Below are 21,462 nucleotides of genomic sequence, written 5' to 3' on the forward strand. Positions count from 1 at the left end.
TGTGACGTCACGACGTGCAGGTCTAGTCAACGTACGTCACGTGGTTGAAACGTACTTATGAATGTATTGTTACATGCTCCGTACACTATTTCTCTGATATTTACATTGAAATGCCTCTGCTCGTGGTCGATGCCTTTCATAAGAGTTACAAGCAGTGACGTAGTAGCATCAATTCACCATTCAACTGGCTGCTTGCACATTGACTACTGGTTATGTTTCATATACCCTATTGTATACGGGTAGATGAAATCAAGCCTTCTGATTAGTTGAGAGTGAGTCACGGGGTGTACTGACTTGAGCCATAATGTACTTGTTTCAGTGCGGTGAATTTTCGCTACCGTTGGTTGTCATTTTGGTTTTTAGCTCGGTGGCGATCGCCTAAAAACATCCCGGAAACGCGCAAATGAGGAGTTTGGGGAAAGCGAGCTTTCGTAATCAATTTAGGGCTCCTTTTTAAGCCAAAGAGGACAATTCAGGTCGACGTCATGAGCGCTGTGAATGAATGAATATCTTGCAACGAGACCTGGAATGCACAAGTTAATGTCAATATTCTTGATCATCAACCACTATGGTCCAAAAGTCGTCTTTAAGTTCGGTCTCTTTGTCGTATGAGACATTATTGCTCGTCTTTGGTCTGTACGATTCAGACTGTACGTTTTCAGTCTTAAAGGACGGATGATGTGCACTTGACGTTCGCTACTTGATTGTTTTAGCCAGCAGATGCTAACTATATATACAAATATGTGTACAACCATTACATTACATTGTTGACATATAGAGACATTAATTGCATGTGCTCAAATTGAGCAAAAACAGAGCAGGTCATCCGGGTTTTTGAGGGATTGCGCAATCCGAGAGGCGCTCGTCGCTGACGTATTTGAACAGGAAAATACACAAATTCAGCGATATTGCCCATAATAATCATTGGATTGATTGTAATCTTATAATTACACTTGTATCACAGATCAGATCACAGATATATATATATCTTTTTTTTACATTTCATGATGGCATACGGAAGGCACTGCCTCCAGTGACCGCAGATTACTGGTGACAAGAGAGCGATTTGTTAAGTAACCGTATGGGACTGCATGTGCGCGTGCTGCACCACCTCCACGCGCTGCGATGTGCAACTCGTAGAATTAAGAGTGATCAATTAAAGAAGTTCATTGTTGTATCAATGCCGCCGTGATTCACTGACGCACTGCATATAAAACACGTCCACGCTGTTTATTGCAAGTCAATGACGTGCGCACACTTGCAGAATCAACGTGAACAGTGGCTTAGTTGACCCGCTAACTGGCTGATAAAAAGCTTTTTAATACTAGAAACCCGACCGTGTTTTTTTTACACAGAATGACAGTAGAGAAGACAATAATTACATTACATTGTGTGTGTTAGTGACTTCCTTGGGTCCTGCAGTCATAGTTACTGTAGTGATCTGCTCTTTACAAATCAAAACTTTATTGCTGATGTGATCCAGAAATATTTAATGTAATGAGAAATCCTGACAGTTTAAATGTTTTATCTTAAAGCTGGTGTTACCTGCATCATGGAACGTCCCACACAACCCTGCCCCCTCGGCGATGACCACGGCGTTCTCCTCAACTCCTCAGATGAGGTAGGTGAGGTTGACATTTATGCTGTGGGTGAAGTTGATTTTATTCCCCTGGCCTTCCCGGATGACAACGAGGAGCAGGAAAAGGATGAAGAGGAGGATGAAGAGGAGGATGAAGAGGAGGAGGAAGAGGAGCGGCCCATGTTGGCAATGGACAGGCAACTGATGCACTTTGGTCTGGAGGCAGCATTGTATTTTCTGGAGGAGCAACACCATGAGGAGGAAGAGGATGATGAGGACTGGAAGGATTCTGGGTACGACTCCATGTCTGTGTGCGACTCCCTTTCTGAGGACGTTTGGATGGACTGGGTGGCACCTACGGAAGAAATGCAACAAGAAGCTTTCCTGCAGTTTGTACTACTGCAACATCCCCCACTTCCTTCACATGTGGACCTTTCCGAAGAAGCGCCGAGTCCAGTCCCCCAGACGTCAGGATTGTCCACCAAGAGGAGCAGGGAAGAGGACGACGCAGGGCAGGTAAGTAGGAAGAGGCAGAGGGATGAGGACGACCATGTGGACACAGCCGAAGAGGACTACAGGAACTCGGCACCCTCCACTTCAGGCCGAGCCCCACCCACATTCAGAAGATACTGGCAGTGGGCGGAAGACAGCGACTCGGATTGATGTCCTGAAGAAGCGCTGACAGCGCGTCAGGAGTGTCCTCCAAGAAGAGGACAACACAGGGCAGGTAAGTGAGAAAAGGCTGAGGGACGGTTACGAGGACCATGTGGACAGTCCCTTGTTCTTCAGGGCTAGGCCCCTCATCCACTAAAATGACCAAGGAAGAGGACTACAACATACTGGCAGTTGGCTGAAAACAGCAACTTGACAGCGACATTCTGCTTGCTGCAGGATGTAAAAACCGCCTTCCGCCGTGTTCAGCGAGGATGGCTATAGGTAGCATCTTGCAGCAGAGTTTTTAGGCATATCTTCTTTATGGATTGATAAATTTGCATCCAGTGCAATCGCCCCCACTTCCTTCTCTTATGGAATGTCCTGACGAAGCACTAATCCCAGTCCTTCAGATGTCAGGAGTGTCCTCCAAGTAGGCAAAGGGACGACACTGGGCAGGTAAGTGTGAAAAGGCAAAGAGACGGTGTCGAGGACCAGGTGGACACAGCCTCTTGCACTTCAGGGCTAGGCCCCTGCTCCACTAAGAGGACCAGGGAAGAGGACTACAGGAACTCAGCACCCTCCACTTCAGGCCTCGCCCCACCCACACACAGAAGATACTGGCCTCAGGCGGAAGACAGCGACTCGGATTGATGTCCTGAAGAAGCGCTGACTCCGGTGGTTTCCCCCCCCCCTACTTCACGGCCTCAGCCCCCCACCCCCACCCCCCCACACACAGATACTATCTCTTCTTTATACATTTTAATTTTGATTATTAGTTGATGCTATTCATAGAGGCCAGAGGTAAGTTACAGGGGATGGTTGTTATTCTGTGTTGTATTTTTATTCATGTAGTCTAGATGTTTTTTTCAGACAAAGGTAAGTCTATGCCTTTTAATAACATGCATACCAGACAGAAGTCTCCAGAAAGTCTCTTTTATAGTTAAGAAAACTAAGGTGAGGTGACTGAACCAGACAACGTTTAAGTAATATCCCCCATATGTTAAGAAAAGGTTTTCAAGTTTCTTTTACAGTAATGAGCCTAATACAGGAAGAGATCAGAAGGACGGAGGACTACAGGACCAGATGACAAGGATGGACAACTGCAGGACCAGATGACAAGGATGGACGGCTGGCGCCTTTCTTTCACTGGGCCAAGTAAGTAATCCCTCACTAAGACTACTGAAGTATCAAGATAATAAAGATTCAACCCAACAATCTAAAGGTTGTGTAGTTGAGCTCAATGTTTTCATCACTTGTGTTTGTGTTTAACAGGGAGAGACTCCTCTCAGAACCCCGGTGAGTCCCAGACCTGTCACCCCAAGACCACCCGCCCCAGCCCCACGAAGAGAGGACGTCAGCAGCTGTCAGCCAAGAATTCATATTCCAACAAATTGATGGTCTTAGGATTCTGAAATCTGAAATCATTCACAACTTAAATAAAACGTCATTTAAATTATGATTTATTGTTTCAATTTTCATTGGCCTTTAATTGTATTACTTGCGTTTTCTGTATTAATACTATTAAGTGCTGTGTATAGTATTTACAATATTACATACAAGTATGTGGGGATGCATTAGATCAGTGTTTCTCCAATGGGGGTACATGTACCCCTGGGGGCACGTGAAGGCACTTCAAGGGGTATTTGAGATTTTTAAATATATACATTTTAAAATTGACATCCATTTTAAAAACCTTGAACAAAAATAGTTTTTTAATAAATATTAAATAAGTGTAAATTCGTTAACTGAATTGGACATTCTGTACGCTATTTTCCGGAGAAAAAAAACATCCTCCATACCAAGATGCTTTTTCCCAACCTGGCGCATTGTTATCACCTGTCAGAAAAGACGGCCACAAGGTGCAACCCACCCAAAGTGTTGCTTCGGTTTGAGAAATCAGACTCAGAGGGAACACTGCTGTCTATTACCATGTTTTTTTCAACCAAAAAAAGCTTTGCACTGCTTAAGGGGTACCAACTTTATTCATACAGCACTTGACTGTAAGAAATATTCCTTAAGAAATACGTCACTAAAAAAAAGGTTGAGACCCACTGCTTCAAATTATGGCTCAGTCATTCTAATTAAAAACATAGATTAATACCGTATTTGTGTTGGAAACATACCCCAAATAAACTTGCGTGCGGTGTGTGAGTTGGATAATCCTCATGGGCACGTGCCATCGTGGATGGTAGCCCCTACCAGTGGGGGAATGTGAGGTGAATCAACTTTTATCCTAAATTGAGATACACCATCTTTCATTCAGCTGCCAACAAAGAACAGAATCTGTTACAGTGTGAAGTAAATCAGCTTTTATAGTTTACTCTGATGTATTTTGTTTTAAGAAGAAGGGATTTAAGTAGAAGTGCACACCTAGCGTATAGTATATTACATGTAGTAATGTTTAGTGTAGAATTGTAGTTTGTGTGATGATTGTGAGAGTAGATATTACATTTGTATGTTAGGTGAACTGAATGCATTATAGTCAATAACAATTTATAGTCATGTAAATCATAAATACTGTACAAATTAACATCCTGTCACCATGTGATGTTAAAAGCTGGGGACGAAAGCTAATTGCCGTCCTTTATGTATTTCTCCTAACTTTCTCCCCAAAGAGGGTTTTTTTGGGAGTTGGTATTCCTGTCGGGTATTAGATAAGCAATTTTTGTTCTTTTAGTTACTTATTTTTAGGGGCCAAGTATTTGTTCCAGTCTAGACATTATTTTAGAAATGATGAGGTCATTGGTAATATTCGTTCCCTCAGCACTTGGAAGCATTTATTAGATGCTTACTTAGAAATACGTCACTCACACAACCCGTGCACACCAGGAACAATGTGCACTTGGCATTCATTATTATTATTATTTGCCTGCATGAGTGGTATAAGCGATAAGTCAGAATTTGCCATGAAAGAGCTGCTCCCGCCGAACTATAACACAAAGAGAACTTTGATTTGAGAAAATGTAATGTCGCTCCTCGCTGGCGCACTTCCCCCCCCCCCAACGCCCTTCTCTCTCTCCTCGTCCATCAGGAAATATTCTGGACTCAATCTCAGGCGACTGGCTGCATGCCTTCCACTTCACCTCAGCCGAGCAAGAGCCAGCTGGACAGGAGGCGCACCACAGAAGCCAAAGATTGAATAAAGACAGAAGAGCAGGAGGCAAAAACGAAAGTGATTCATGACAGACAAATAGTAGCATTACATACAAAACAGAAAATTCATTTCATTTTTCCTCCCTTGGGTGATAATTCGGATTCAGTGCCTTCTTGTTAGATTGCTTTGTTTACTACCAGGTGGTACACTGTTCTGCGAGGATCTCAAGTGTCAAAGAGAATGAGTTTCCGCGCTCTGACTGTAAAGCAATGGAATTAAAACCGCAGGAGCAACGACCCGTCCCGAGGGAGAGGCTCTTATCCCCCCCTGGACGTTTCAACGCACGTCTCTGCTGACATAGTCTGCTGGGGGCTGTTTGCCTTCGTGGACTCATCAGCAGAGGCGAGACACTTTCTCAGAAGGCCCCAGCCCCGGGAATGAAAGTCACACCGATGGCCGATTAATTGCTGTCATTGAAGTCCCTTGTTTGAATCTATATATGACCAGGACAGACCAGTCAAATATACAGTAAAATATACAGTGTATGTTTGCTGTGGATCCAAAAACAATATCCTACACACGAATAGAGTCCACTAGATAAAACATTTCTTTAAGCAGCCGGCGGGCTGCGTCTGTCTGACACCTGATTCATAACTCAAGAGCGAGCTTTGAAACCTTGCAGAGCCTGGACTGAGTCTGATGGAAGCACACATGGCAATGCAATTTTATAATCATGAATACAAAAGTAATTTATACCAACCTCTCGCCGTCAGCGTTTTCTCTTCCAAATCATTCACTACTGCTCTAAGAGACAATTTATGCAGATTAAAATGTGGATTTTACACTCTCGTAATTAGGTTTATTTGGTGACTGAGACTTGAGAGTGCTGAATTTAATGTGTACTAGATATATTTTAGGGATTTTGATGCAGTCCAAATTAAAGTGTTAAAGTCAAAGACCCTGAACATGAACCTAAAGTATATAAAGCAAAAAGAATTAGCAATGAAATATACTTTTTCTGATCAATATCAAAAGGTAAAACTACTAGATATCCTGCCAACAGAGCTGATTCTTATGCGCAAAGGGAAGAGTGATAAAACACTCAACAATTTTTCCTCCTCTCAAAATATATAAACAATAAAAATAATATTGCTCATGAAAAGCTGCTACTTCAGTGCTGTTTTTTAGTTTTCTCTAGCAAGGAAGAAAGGGCATCTTCGGCTGAACCTCATGAACACTAAAAGCTTTGACTCCATTTCTCTCGAGTAACACCAGACGGTTGGAAACATCTTGGAATGAACAGTAAAAAAAAAGTATTTAATAAAAGATACGGTGCTGTGCTAAAAAGAACATCTCAGCTGAGGAGCCGCTGGTCTCCACAAACCAACAGACCACGGGGAGTCCTTTGACCATCCCTAGTCTGCTGTCTCCTCCAGAGAACTCCAAGTATTTACACAGATCAGTGGAGGTGTAAAGTCAGTGACCACGCCCCCTGGGAGTGGTCTCCTGGTGGGTTCAACGTAGCTCGGATTTCGAAGGCCTCTCGGTCAATATCAGTTGTGGTGCTATCAAGTATTACAATACATTTCGGTAGATTGCATTAAGTTGAATACAACCATAACTGTACATTGGTATTGTTCTATTGATTACAGTTTCAAAATGACAGTGGTTTTACAATGCTCCCATTACTTTATTGAAAACATATCTCCACAATCATGGTTGTGTTTTGTTGTACACTAAATGCATTTTATTTATAGTTAATTTATGAACCTGGTCGTCAATTTCTTTTTTTATATCCTACAGTTCCCAAAAGCTCAGAGCCCGCGAAAGGCTGCCAATCTCCTATGGAGATGGACTGTTTGTTAATTGCTACACGTACATTCACTTCTGTAGACTACTGTCTGATAAACATTGCATGTAAATTAAACAAGTGCAATGCATCACACCCGACCTAAGACAGGTGGTCCATTCTTTATCCACAGCAGAGAACGGTAGACGAAAAAGCACACTTAGGATGCAGCCTGTAGGGTGAAAGGGAAAAACATGAATGAAAAGAGAAGAAAAACCAAACTAAGAATATACTAACTAAGAATCTACCTCACTCTGTTTAAGTTTGTCACAGCTAGAGATTCATGCAAAACAAGGGCGTTTCAAATTAATCCACGAGTTTTATGTAGATGGCTCGACAAGATATATATAAGTTATTTCCATAACCATGTGTATAGGTGGTTGTGTGTATGTACTGCTGGAAAACAGTCGTGAAGAAAAGAAAAAATCTGTCCATATAATAATCGATTATGGCTTCCAAGGAAGTGATAGAGACCACAGTTTTTTTTTAACAAGCTTTGACAAAGAAGGGCTCACTGGCCGTATTCAGCACACGGAAGCTTGAGTAAAAAAAAGGCCATAAAAAAGAGAATTAAACATCTGGAAAAAGGAGACGCAGTGCTAATGTATTCTTGGCTAAATGAAATGAACTAAACTCCTTGAGTTGACTGCACACACTCACAGTGAGGGGAGGGACTGGAGTTCAGGCACTTTGTCATCTGTAGCAATTTATCTGTAAGGTTAAGTGTTTCTGTAGTGGGGAAACCAGGCTTTGGTGCTTTGATCCCAAACACTCCAGCAACCTGATGGCTTTGCCCCGCCATTCGACACGCCCACACACACACACTCCAGATTAACACAATATGTGCTCTCTAGATGAAGAAAATGGCGAGGGTAGGGGGAAAAAAAGTTCTATACATATCCACAGCTAAATGCTTAAATTCTGAGCGTAACATCGTAGCGTAACATCTTAACCTAACAACGACAACAAAGCCAGTTGAAGTAAGATATGCAATGCAATATGCACTTAATGAAGGTGTGGATACTGCTAATGAATTTGGGACTCAGTCTCTTAAAAGATAATGGCTCACTCGTTGCATTTTAAGTCCTTTTTTTCTCTACCTGCAGTAAGCCTTCAGCCCAGATTTCACAAAGTCTCACAATCCCTCTGAGATCTTGTTTTTCCGTTATCTTCCAACATCTAAAAAATATAAAGCACACAAACAGTTTGTGAATAATTATTCACAGGTGTGTCTGTATGAGTTAGTAGCCCTGTAGCCTTTGATTTTTGAGGTTTAACGGAAGGATGTTTCTTTGACTTCTATTACATGTGTGACTTTTACAAGGCAGTGTGACTGTGTCAGGGACTTGGATGACACAAAAATATGGCTTGTTGTAATCAATAGTAACTCTAGGTAATAGCTAATAATCCTCATAAATTTGACAGGAATCATCACAAAGAATAGTTAATACATGCAGAGAAGAAATTCACCTTGGGATGAAAATAAAGCTTGTTGCTGTTGGAGGACGCAATGTTGTCACACGCGTTACAAAGGGATTTAAAGGCAGGAGCCTTCGACTCAATGAGGTCTGTGAAGTTTCTCGCGCTCCGTGAGAAAGCTCATTATTTATTTTTACTGTGCTAAAGAGAAACAGAGCGTGCTGTTTGCGAGCATGTGCATTGTGCTTTGTTTTGATGCGTCACTCGTCTCGTGTTTGTTCGTCGTGCAGACGTGAATCACCTCGGTTTGATGTAGGTTTGAATGGCAGGCGGCAAAATTCACCCCGGAGAACTGACAAGTTGTCACAAGATGACCTTTGTTTTCCGGATTCGCAAGTAGAAACGTTGCACTGGGACTTTTACTGCAACGTCTTCATCGGAGGAGACTGCTATCCTTGCCACATCAGAAATATAAATATATGTAGTCCAAAAATGACAAGGGTTTGAAATGCGTGCATTACTTTTTGTACTTCGGAATTTGTATATGCTTTCAGTCAAGAGATTCCTTCTCAAAAACAACTTGCATGTTTGATTTTGTCCTCATGTTGTCACCACGAGTCACTCACAATTGTGTGAGTCTCTTGACACAACGTGAGCTCCTCAGAGCGACACAGTTCAGAGAACATCTGACAGACTACGAAGACACGTTCTGGAAAAGACAAAACAATGATTTGAAGCACTGTGTCAGCACGGTTTCCACTGTGCGCACTGTGGGGGCCATCATTAGCTGCAAGCCGTTGCCTCATCCGTCTCCAAGAGCCACATACAGGTAACAGGTTTCACTTCACCCGAAGAAAAAAAACGATTTGACATATCCACCATAAGAAGTTCTATTGGCATAAATCATGCGTAAATGAACCGCGTTAAAAAACAACCTGATTAAGTAAGCAAGAGGATCAGAGACGCTATTGGAGTTATCCTAAAAGCCCGTCACTGGGTCGGATTCAGGTGAAATCAGATGAAATCCTAAAAGTTCACCAGAAACTCCTTCAGCTCAGTCCTCGTCCAGACCCCGAGGAGGTAGAGTGGGGGTGTGGCATCTGGAAACACTACTGCTTTGATCTGCAGGCACCACTCAAAGCCAACACAAAATGGAAGTTCAAAGTCATCAATAAAACAAATATATTCCTGTGAAAGAATCAAATTTGATTCATGGATTACTATCACTGATGAATCAAGGTAGTAATAATCAGTGGTATAAATGCCCATCCTCCCCCATGAGTGGATGATCAGGGAAATACAAACACCTCATAATTCTACTAAAGTACAGTGTACATCCCACCACTTCATGTGAGGAACTAAGTTTGGGAAAAACCCGTAAACAAATGACCTCGCCCAGGCCATCACAAACACCTTTGGGTACCGTGTTTATTCTACATTTAGCGCGTAGCTTCCCGGCAGCGAGCATCGACGCACCAGCGACACAAACGCTTTCCAGCTTCCACGTGACAGAGTAGCAACCAGATGACAAGAAAAGCCACAGCTGGCACTTCTGATCAGCAGTGTGCTGCTTCTGGCGATCTGAGCGTCGGGGATCGTCGGCAACGTGATGGTGGTCCTGGTGGTGCTCACGACCAAACACATGAGGACTCCGACCAACTGCTACCTGGTGAGTCTGGCGGTGGCCGATCTGATGGTGCTGACCGCAGCCGGCTTGCCGGCGTTCACCGACAGCATCTTTGGGTCGTGGGTGTTCGGCTACTACGGCTGCCTCGGCATCACCTACTTCCAGTACCTCGGGATCAACGCGTCCTCATGCTCCATCACCGCGTTCACCATAGAGAGGTACATCGCCATCTGTCACCCGATCAAAGCGCAGTTCCTGTGCACGCTGTCCCGGGCCAAAAAGATCATTCTGGTGGTGTGGGCGTTCACGTCTCTGTACTGCGTGATGTGGTTCTACCTGTCGGACCTCCAGCAGCTGGTGTATGACAACGTCACCATCATTGCGTGCGGGTACAGGGTCCCCAGGAAGTTATACCTGCCGGTTTACTTCTTTGACTTCGCCGTCTTCTTCGTGGTTCCGCTGCTGCTCTCCGCGGTCCTGTACGGACTCATCGGCCGGATCCTCTTCCTCAACCCGCTGCCCTCCGACCCCAAGGACAAGAAGAAGAAGAAGACGAAGAAGAACGCGCCGAGCAACGGCGCCAACGACACGAGGAACAGCTGCAGGAACTCGCGCCACTCCAGCTCCACGGCGACCTCGCGCCGACAGGTGGGTGCCACGTGCGTCCGTCTTAAAACAAGGGAATCAAAGACGAGTACAAATATGAGGACCATTTTTTTAACTTAAAAATGAAGGTTTAAAAAATATATGAAGATTATCAGAGAATAAATGCTGTTCACACATGACACCAATACCGCTCCAATGCCTATGCAGCACTGTAAAAGAGCCCACTTCCCTTTAATTATGTAAAAAAGATTTGGATTCTGCATCTACAGCAAATCAGAAAAATTAAACCTATGTATAATTGCTTTGGTGTTTTTGATTCAGATATGATGATTGCTGGGTATGTGTGTTGATGACGTTCCAATTGAGTCATTATCCAAATCTGCAAAGACTGACAAAGGGACATGCTGGGCACTGAGCAGTCTTGCCCAAACGCGCGCGATGAATAAAACCAAATGGTGACCCGTCAACCTCATATGGATCCGTCACTTCACTTCCCGGCTGTCGTTCCTGCTTTATAATTGGCTCACTTGCCATCTTGCTAGACTCATTTGTGTCCGTCCAGAGAGCCCCTAATGAGCTAAATGGAGACAAACAGGATGAAGGTTCGAGTTTGATTATATTGAGAATGGTAGACCAAAATGTTTCACTTCTCATTAGTTGCCATCAAGCGTAGCCTCAAAGCCAGCCGAGCCCAAGCAACTACAAAGACGAACGAGTGAACTTATCATGAATCAGTTTACTGCTATCAAACATATGTGAGGTATATAAGCCTCTCAGAGTACAACGTGTAATAAGGGTTAAGTACTGACACGATCAAGAGTGGGGGGGTCTTTGTTAAATGATATTATGTCTTTTGAATCATAACACTTGTAGTTTGGGTGAACTCACCCTTTAACAGCTGAGATTATCCCGGACCTCCACGAGACACTAAATTAAATTAAATTGCTCCTGAAGGCAGCGCCGTCGGTGTGTCAAAGATGGCTGAGTGACGTCTAGTGTGAAAGCGCTTTGAGGCTTGAAAGGACTAGAAAGGCGCTGTACTCTACTCTGAGGCAAGTCCATGTACCATTTAATGTCCAGAACTTTCTCATTGTCGACTTAAAGAATGCTCTCTTTATGAATGGTGAATTCAAACTTGTAACAGGAAAGAAGCTAGCGTCTTCCTCAAACAGGTCGGATTCGGCGCCCACGGACTCCTGCAGGTGTTCTGCTGCAGCATCCGTTCTCACGTCTTTCCTTGTTGGGTAACCAGGTGACCAAGATGCTGGCCGTGGTGGTGATCCTGTTCGCCGTGCTCTGGATGCCGTACCGCACCCTGGTGGTGGTCAACTCCTTCCTGGACCACGCCTACCTGGACAGCTGGTTCGTGCTCTTCTGCCGCGTCTGCGTCTACCTCAACAGCGCCGTCAACCCGGTCATCTACAACGCCATGTCGCAGAAGTTCCGCGCCACCTTCCGCAAGATATGCGGCTGCGGGAGGAAAGGCTGCGACAAGCCCGCCGCCTACAGCGTGACCCTCACGTACAGCGCGGTCAAGGACACGTCGATGGCGGAGAGCGCCGACCCCTTCGTCAGAATAAGCCTCAAACGTCCAGCATCTCTCTGCAGAATTTGAAGAGTGTATGTACAGCGGGTGAAATAAGTTATGAACAGGTCACCATTTTTCTCAGTAAATATATTTCCAAAAGAGCCAATGACATGACATTTTCACCAGATGTTGGTAACAACTCAAAACAAAGAAGTTCAGAAATAAAGTTATGTGTAATAATGTAAAATGACACAAGGGAAAAATGATTGAACATGAAGAAAAGGAGGTGCAAAAAGGTAAAGCCGAGACAACACTTGAAAACATCAAAAATTAATCAGTAATTAAAAAGCAATCCAGACCCCTGTCAGCGCAAATGAATATCAGCTGGTTCAGTCCCAACTGATGGCCTACAAAAAGGTCTCATTGCCAAGGTGTCACACAAGACACATCTACAGTAATGATGGGTAAAAGCAAAGAGCGGTCTCAAGACTTTCGCAACCTAATGAGGGTATTGGTTATAGGTGCATTTCTAAGCTTCTGAATGTTCCAGTGAGCACAGTTGGGGCCATAATACGGAAGAGGAAAGACAATCATTTCAACAGAAATTTCTTTCGACCAGGTGCTCCTCGCAAGATTTCTGACAAAGGAGTGAAAAGAATAATCACAAGAGTTGTCCAAGAGCCAAGGACCACTCATGGAGAGCTTCAAAAAGACCTGCAATTAACCGGTACTGTTGTCTAAAAGAAAACAGTAATGCAGTAAGTAATGCACTCTGTTATTAGGTAGGCTTACTCCTTTGGCCTACTGTAACGCTGTGGGTGCAAGGGGCTCCGGAAGAAGGCAGCGAGAGTGCAGGTTCAATATATTTTATTGTGTATTTTTAGGTTTCTCGTGCTTCCAGCTCGTGAGGCGTCCCGCTCGCTCGTCCTCCTTGCTCGCCGCCTCCCTGGAACTTATATAGGGACACAATTGATCATTATTTCCCCCCAGCTGAGGCTTATTGCCTCCACCTGGCGCCGTTCCCGGAACCACTCCCCCTCTCTTCCCCCCTGCAGCCGAGCCAAAACCACGCCCGCCACCACATACCCCCACCGCTCGACTTAGGCCGGGGAGCCGTCCGGCCTAGCCTACTCCCCACCCTCCCTCGAGAGGGCGGGAGAGGAAGTCTGCCACGACCATCTGTGCCCCCGGCCTATGGACCACCTTGAAGTTAAAAGGCTGTAGAGCCAGATAACACCAAGTGTTCCGGGCGTTGGTATCCTTCATGAGGTGGAGCCATTGGAGCGGGGCGTGGTCCGAACAGAGGGTGAACGAGCGTCCCAGGAGGGAGTAGCGCAGGGAGCCCACCGGATGGCCAGGCACTCCTTCTCCACCGTGCTGTACCTGGCCTCTCTTTCCGACAGTTTGCGGCTGATGTAAAACACGGGGCGGTCAACCCCCTCCACCTCCTGGGACAAAACGGCCCCCAGCCCCTGTCCGACGCGTCGGTCTGCAGAGTAAAGGGGAGAGAGAAGTTAGGTGTGTGGAGGAGCGGTTCCCCACAGAGAGTCTGTTTTACCTTCTCAAACGCCCGCTGGCACTGCTCCGACCACTGGACCGGATCTGACGCACCTTTCCGGGTCAGGTCGGTCAAGGGGCTGGTGAGGTCCGCAAAGCCGGGGATGAACCGCCTGTAATACCCCGCCAGCCCCAAAAACCGCCTCACCTCTTTTTCGTCTTGGGACGCGGGTAGGCCGCAATAGCTGCTGTCTTTTCCACCTGAGGGCGCACCTGCCCGACCCCCAAGTGGTACCCCAGATACCGTACCTCCCTCCTTCCAACTGCACACTTCCCCGGGTTGGCGGTGAGCCCGGCCCACCTCAACGACTCCAGCACGGCACCCACCCGCCGCACGTGCTCCACCCAGGTGGTGCTGTGGATGATGACATCATCCAGGTAGGCAGCCGCATATGCGTCGTGCGGACACAGCACCCCGTCCATGAGGCGCTGGAACGTGGCCCGGGGCACCGAACAAGCCAAAGGGAAGCATGGTAAATTGGTACAAACCATACGGAGTGGAGAAAGCAGTTTTCTCTTTGGACTCTGGCAACAGCGGAATCTGCCAGTAGCCCTTAGTTAAATCCAGGGTTGTAAAAAAACGTGCAGTGCCCAGCCGGTCCAGGAGTTCGTCGACCCGGGGAATTGGGTAGGCATCGAATCGTGACACGTCGTTCACCCTGCGATAGTCCACACAGAACCGTACAGCCCCATCTTTCTTAGCCACCAGAACGATGGGGCTACATCGATTCTCCAACATAGTAATAATTCCTCCCGAACTACTTTTCTTTTGTGTTCGGGCATCCTGTAGGGTCGTGACCTTACCGTCACCCCTGGGGGTTCGGGCATCCTGTAGGGTCATGACCTTACCGTCACCCCTGGGGGAGTCTCGATGTGGTGAACTATCAGGTTGGTCCGGCCTGGCAGGGGGGAGAACACATCAGCAAACCGCTTCTGCAACTGGGCAATGTCTGTCCTCTGGTCCTCAGAGAGATGGCCCTCACACGGGAGCGGGGTGGGATTGGCCGCTTTTGGCACCTCCGGCCCAAGGTCCTCTCTTTCTGATACTGAGGAAACCAGAGAAACAGACTCCGCCTCCCTCCAGGCTTTGAGGAGGTTTACCACCTCATAATCAACATCCCCCACCTGGCGTGTGACCTCGAAGGGCCCTTGCCACTTAGCCAGGAGTTTAGAGCTGGAAGAAGTAATAAAAGTACCTTTTCTCCCGGTGTGAATTGTCTCAGCTTGGCTGATCTGTTGTACAGCCGTTGTTTCCGTTTCTGGGCCCGGAGCAAATTCTCACGTGACGTCCTACCCAGTGTGTGGAGCTTTGCTCTCAGGTCCAGGACGTACTGGATCTCATTCTTGCCGGGGCTCGGACCTTTCTCCCAGTTTTCCTTAATAAGGTCCAGCACCCCCCTCGGTGTCCTGCAAAACAAAAGTTTAAAGGGAGAAAATCCCGTGGCGGCCTGGGGGACCTCCCGGACTGCAAACAACAGAGGATCGAGCCATTTGTCCCAATTACATTCATCTTCGCTAATAAATTTACGGATCATGGACTTCAGTGTCTTATTCATACGTTCTACCAGCAGGTCTGTCTGCGGGTGGTACAAACTAGTACGAATGGACTTCATGCCCAGTAACCCGTAAAGTTCTCTCAGTGTACGCGACATGAACGTTGTGCCCTGGTCCATCAGAATCTCTTTCGGGATTCCGACCCGGGAGATGACCTGAAACAGAGCCTGCGCGACACTCTTCACCGAGATGTTGCGCAATGGCACTGCCACCGGATATCGGGTTGCGTAATCCATGAGGACTAACACAAAGCGATATCCGCGTGCGCTCCGGTGGAATGGCCCGATGAGGTCCATCCCGATGCGTTCAAACGGAACCTCAGCCAATGGTAGAGGACGTAATAGGGTTATAATGAGCCGCATGGAAAATAGTTTCCCGGCGGATTTTCGGCACCAGCAACTGGGTGTTTTCCTGTCCCGTGTCACAACTCACTCAATATAGTCTATCCCTAATCAATGAAAAGTGCGGATATGACCGCGCTGCGTCAGGGCGCACCCATTGACCATCAATTCTTATCACTTGGTCGAAGGCTGAGCGTAGAGTGTCATCCCGAGACTGCTCGAGTGGAAAATCTTCCATGGAGTGAAGTTCGGGGACCGACGGAGTCTCCACGGGAGTGCCCCCTCCCCGTCTGCAGCGTCGGGCGACCTCGCGTCACCGCTGAGCACAGCACACATAACGCATGTCCCTGTCGTCCGTGAACGCAGCAGTCCGCCCCATTAGCTTGTTAAACCTCGGCCAATCTGTACCCAAAATTACGGGGTGCGTCAGTCAAGTTCCGGACACTATGGGATACTCGTGAATATCCCCATGCACACACCTTATCCTCACCCGCGATGCCTCTACCAATGCCCTGGGCCGAACCAGGCGTGTACCCCCCTGGATTCTTGCCGGAACGCGGTACGTCGCTCCCGGGCAGGGGAAAGGGGCTGGAGCGCCGGCCACCCGGATCACCTGCCAGCCGCATGCCCCCGCCATCACCTCGAAGGCCTCCAGGAACGCCTGGACATCGTCCTCCTCTTTTGTGTAAACACAGTGGTCTGTCGGGTTCTGAATAAAGTTGTCATCTACTAGGCACATGTGGAGCATCTCATTCCAATTTTGCCTTGACTGCTTCAAGCCGTAGATTGACTTCTCTAGTTTACACACCAGCTCATCTCCCTCCTTTTTGTAACCTTCAGGTTGTTCCATGTAGATATCTTGATCAATGGGGGCGTGTAGGTAAGCTGTTTTCACATCCATTTGATGCTAAATCAAATTGTCTTGGGCTGCCTTCTGCATCACTACACGTATACTTGTCAGATTCGCTGTTGGTGAGAACGTCTCGCTGTAATCTATCCCTGCTCTCTGGCTGTATCCTTTTGCTACAAACCTAGCTTTGTACTGGTCGTTTCCGTCAATGTCTCCCTTGATCCAATACACCCATTTTCCTCCCACTGTCTTCCTGCCCTCTGGTAGCTTAGTCATGGTAAAGGTCTGGTTGTCCTCTAGGGACCTCTTTTCCTCGTCCATTGCTTTCTTCCACTTTCCTGACTCAGTTGATGTCATGGTCTCTTAAAAGGTCAGAGGTACACCACAAACTGCTCGGTAGCAATAATCTACACTAGTGAGTGTACTGTCGTCATCAGCATCTTCCAGAGAATAATCTCTGAGATACCCCGGGGCTTTACGCTCTATGGTAGGGTATCTCCCACTGTCGTGTGGTGTCACCCTAGGGTGCTTCTCACGGTTGTCCTCTGATGCGGATTGTGTACCATCAGTCAATATATCGGTGTTCGGTACACTAGGCTGTGAAGTCTCTACTTCCTTATCGCGATCTCCTATAAGATCCAGTCCTAGCTCCTGTGTCTGAGCCTCATTTTCACAGGTCGTCTTGATGACAAACTTTACCAGCCTGTGCTTCTGCACTTTTCCTTTACCGGGGTAGTAAACTAGGGGGCCGTTTAGGTCTGTGTTCACCAGCTCAAGCGGTGTCTTTACTCTGTCAGTCGGATCTCTGTTTCTCGTCTGCGTGAACTTCCCCTCTATGCATACTGCACATTCTTTACCAGGCCTGCGCTTTGGACCCTTAATGTGCAAGCCCTCTGTCACGTCCTGCAGTTTCAAGATATCGTCAAAATTACAATGACCCATTACCTCATGCCATGTCTGGATATCATGGCTGACGTGACACGCATCATCTAGATCACACTCGGTTTGCAGGTAGTACATTCTCTTGTATACATAGATTTCAAACCTTGCGCCATCCGGTGACTATAACGTCTTTTCCTTCGTAGAAAAACACTTTAGTGGGGGAACCGTTAGCGGGAGCAGCCTTCACTGAGAAGAGTTCTTGAGGGTACGAGGGAATGTAGAGAGCGTTCTTTAAAGTCACTGTACACCGGCGCCCCTCACTGGTTATGAGACATACTTGTGCGTCTCCCCTCCCTTTCACCACTCCGACAGTATGCTTCCCATCGGCGAGCTCCATGCTGTGTCTCTCCGGCCTGAAAGTGCTGTCAAAGCTTTTGAACTTACTCCTATCGTTGAGGATGTGGGACGACGCGCCCGTGTCCACGATCATTCCCCTTCTCTGGGTATGCAGCGCCTTCCCTGAGAGACTGGCATTTCCTGTTTCTGCTCTGAAGGTACGGTCTTCTCCTCCCACGGCTACCCGGTCGCCGTCCGGTTCACAACCGGACCTACGGCCACCGCCGCCATCTTGTACACACGCACACCGGGCGCTCCGTTCACGCTCCTTCTTTGTGCACGCTTTGTCCGTGTGCCCCCTGCTTCTGCAAAAACTGCAACAGACTTTCTCTGTGCAGTCATCCCTTCTGTGGCCCTTTTCTCCGCACCGCCAACACACCATCTCCGCTGGCCCGGTCTTTTTCCTCGGCGCCGCTTGTGCCCTCAGCACCCTTTCTCCTGCCTCTTCTGGGACTGGGTCTGCGTCTTCGGAGGCCTCAAAATTCCTTAACTTTGCTTTGAACTCTCCCAGTGTTATGTCGGCTGAGCCATGCGTCACCATCAGTGTGAACGGCTTGTACTTCTCCGGTCATCCCCTCATGATCATCGCCATCATCAGTCCCTCACTCGGTGCTTCGCCTGCACTCCTGACTGCTGTAATGATCTGCTCAGCTCTGATGATGTATTTGGTTAGTCTCATTGTCAGCTTTCTTCAGCGCTGTCATTGTTATGTACAGGGAAACAATCCGGGGCCTACCTTTTCTGATGTAGTGTTTTCTTAATACTTTGAGGCTCTCTCGGCCCTTGTCCTTTGTGTCTCTGAATATCAGCCCCAAGCTTGTGTTGTCAAGTAGTGGCGCCAATGCACAGTAGGCGTCCGCATTCAGCTTATCATCTTTAGTCCTCTCTTCCTCCGACAGTCGTTCAGCGGGCTCCATCAGGTCTGCTTCAGCCCCACCCCGTGCATGCAGCACAGCATCCTCTCTTCCCAGAGCTCATACTCCTCTGCTCTCCTGTCAAACGTGGGCCACTGGCTCTTGCTTCGGTTTGCTATGGTTGTTTTTAGTTCAGTTTAGCTCCCTTTGATTTAGCGTTAGCTTCCCGGTACTCCCGATGCTAAACTAGCTCTTTTGGATACTTCTGTATGCTAGCGTGGTCGTGCTAGCTATCAACGCACAAGTCCGTCAAACTTTGGAATCATTACCGGTTCCTGGGCCCATAACCTGTTTTTAGGTAGGCTTACTCCTTTGGCCTACCTTCGCAGCGAAGTAATAATACCAGAGGATGAACGGACGTCCAGACGTTTATCTCTTCAGCCATTGAGCTCGTGGCATTGTGTATTACCTGCAAAACATGCTAAACTGCCCGCTCTCGGGAGAGACCCGGTAGAGAGAGAGTAAGGGCGGAAACATTGCCCTTATATGGAACATGGTGCTATCGATATCACGTGACTCCAGTTACAGTTACATGCATCCATACACTCTTACCGCCATGGCCTGTATGCACGCTCACCACGCAAGACTCCATTGCTGGGGGGAAAAAAAACATGTTTAAGCTTGTTCAAAGTTTGCAGCTCAACATTTGGAAAAGCCAGTGGGAGCATGTAGTGTGCTCAGATGAGAGCAAAATGGTATTGTTTGGATGCCCTATTACACACCATGTTTGGAGGAGAAATGGCACTGCACATCAACCTAAAAACACCATACCAACAGTGAGGTTTGGAGGTGCGAACATCATGGTGTGGGGCTGCTTCTCAGCAAATGGTACTAGCAAACTTCACATAATTGAAGGAAGGATGAATGGGCGAATTTACAGAGAAATTCTTGACCGAAATCTGCTGCCATCTACCAGGATGAAGATGAAACTGTTAGGGGTGTAGTCGGTGGACCCAAAAGCACGCACACAACAGCACTATGTCCAGCCGATTCTTTTATTTTGCGCTGTGCCAAGAAGGTGAATCAAAAACAAAGCAGATCTTTCAAAAGGTAAAGCAAAATGCTCCTCAGGCTCAACAGGGGTCGGGAGGGCAACTCCACCGACTTCTTGTAGTCCGAGCTGGGGCAGGGTTCTGGTGTGGAAGCCCGCGGTCCGACACCACAATCACGAGTCTCGTACCGCCGTGTACTCCGTGGTACTACGTGGCTCTGCAGGACCCAAAGAACAAAAAATGCAAAACAGTGAACAAACTCCGAGAGCTCTGTAGACGCACCTGAGACCAGCCTGGGAACTGAGACGAACTGACGACGCGCCTGGGAACACTGAAGGCCTTATACCCGCCACAGGTCATCCCTGCAATGAGCCACAGCTGAGCTCCCAAGAGAGGGGCAGAGCTGAAGGTGGGGCCCAGAGGTGGAAACTATATGGAAAAAAACAGACAGGGCAAAAAAACAACAGATATGCAGATCGGGTTCCTAACAGTACCCCCCCCCCTCAACGGGAGCCCCTTGGCGAACCGCTCAGACGATCTGGGTTCCGACGTCGGAAATCTCTAATGAGCTCCGGGTCCATGATCCGGGAACGGGGCACCCAACATCGCTCCTCTGGTCCGTAACCCACCCAGTCCACCAAGTACTGATGCCCCCTTCCCCGACGGCGCACATCCAGAAGTCGATTAACAGTGTAGACGGGCCCCCCCTCAATGAGACGGGGGGGTGGAGGGGGTTCTGGAGGGGGGTTGAGATGGCTGGAGACCACTGGCTTAAGGAGGGAGACATGGAATACTGGGTGAATCCTCATGGAGCGTGGCAACTGTAATTTGACAGAGACTGGGTTGATGATTGAGATGATGGGGAAGGGACCGATATATCTGGCGGAGAGCTTTCTAGACTCAGTGCGCAGGGGGATGTCCTTGGACGAGAGCCACACAGACTGGCCGATTCGGTAGGTGGGGGCAGATGCGCGTTTTCGGTCCGCCACCCTCCTGTTCTGCTCTGCTGTGCGAAGCAACGCTGCTCGAGCCGCTTTCCAGGCTCTCCTACAACGACGGGGACTGATGGAACAGCAACCTCAACTTCCTGGCTGGGGAACAGGGGGGCTGATATCCCAAGGAGGCCTCATATGGGGACAGGCCAGTGGCCGTTGACGTGTGGGAATTGTGGGCGTACTCAATCCATGGAAGGTGACGGCTCCATGAGGAGGGATCGGTGGTGGTCGCACACCTGAGGAAGGCCTCGAGCTCCTGGTTCAGCCTCTCTGTCTGACCATTAGTCTGGGGGTGGAATCCTGAAGAAAGGCTGGCCGTGGCTCCGAGGGTGTGACAGAATGCCTTCCAAAGCTGGGAGGAGAACTGCGGGCCACGGTCGGAAACTATGTCTGCAGGGATGCCATGAAGCCGAAAGACATGCTGAACCAGCAAATCGGCGGTCTCACGAGCTGATGGGAGCTTGGGCAAGGGAACGAAATGAGCCGCCTTCGAAAAACGGTCCACCACCGTCAGAATGACAGTGTGGCCGTCGGATGGAGGGAAACCAGTTACAAAGTCCACTGCGATGTGTGACCATGGACGTTGGGGTACCGGGAGTGGTCGCAGCAGACCCATCGGGGTGCG

General features: G+C 47.8%; 1 pseudogene; it reads left to right on the top strand.

The window, feature by feature from the left end:
- The first annotated feature begins 1,768 nt into the window (after positions 1-1,768).
- Positions 1,769-12,443, top strand: LOC134107144 (thyrotropin-releasing hormone receptor-like; annotated as a pseudogene).
- Positions 12,444-21,462: the final 9,019 nt, after the last annotated feature.

Source organism: Pungitius pungitius, chromosome 17 (assembly GCF_949316345.1).
Source record: "Pungitius pungitius chromosome 17, fPunPun2.1, whole genome shotgun sequence".
Taxonomy (NCBI): domain Eukaryota; kingdom Metazoa; phylum Chordata; class Actinopteri; order Perciformes; family Gasterosteidae; genus Pungitius; species Pungitius pungitius.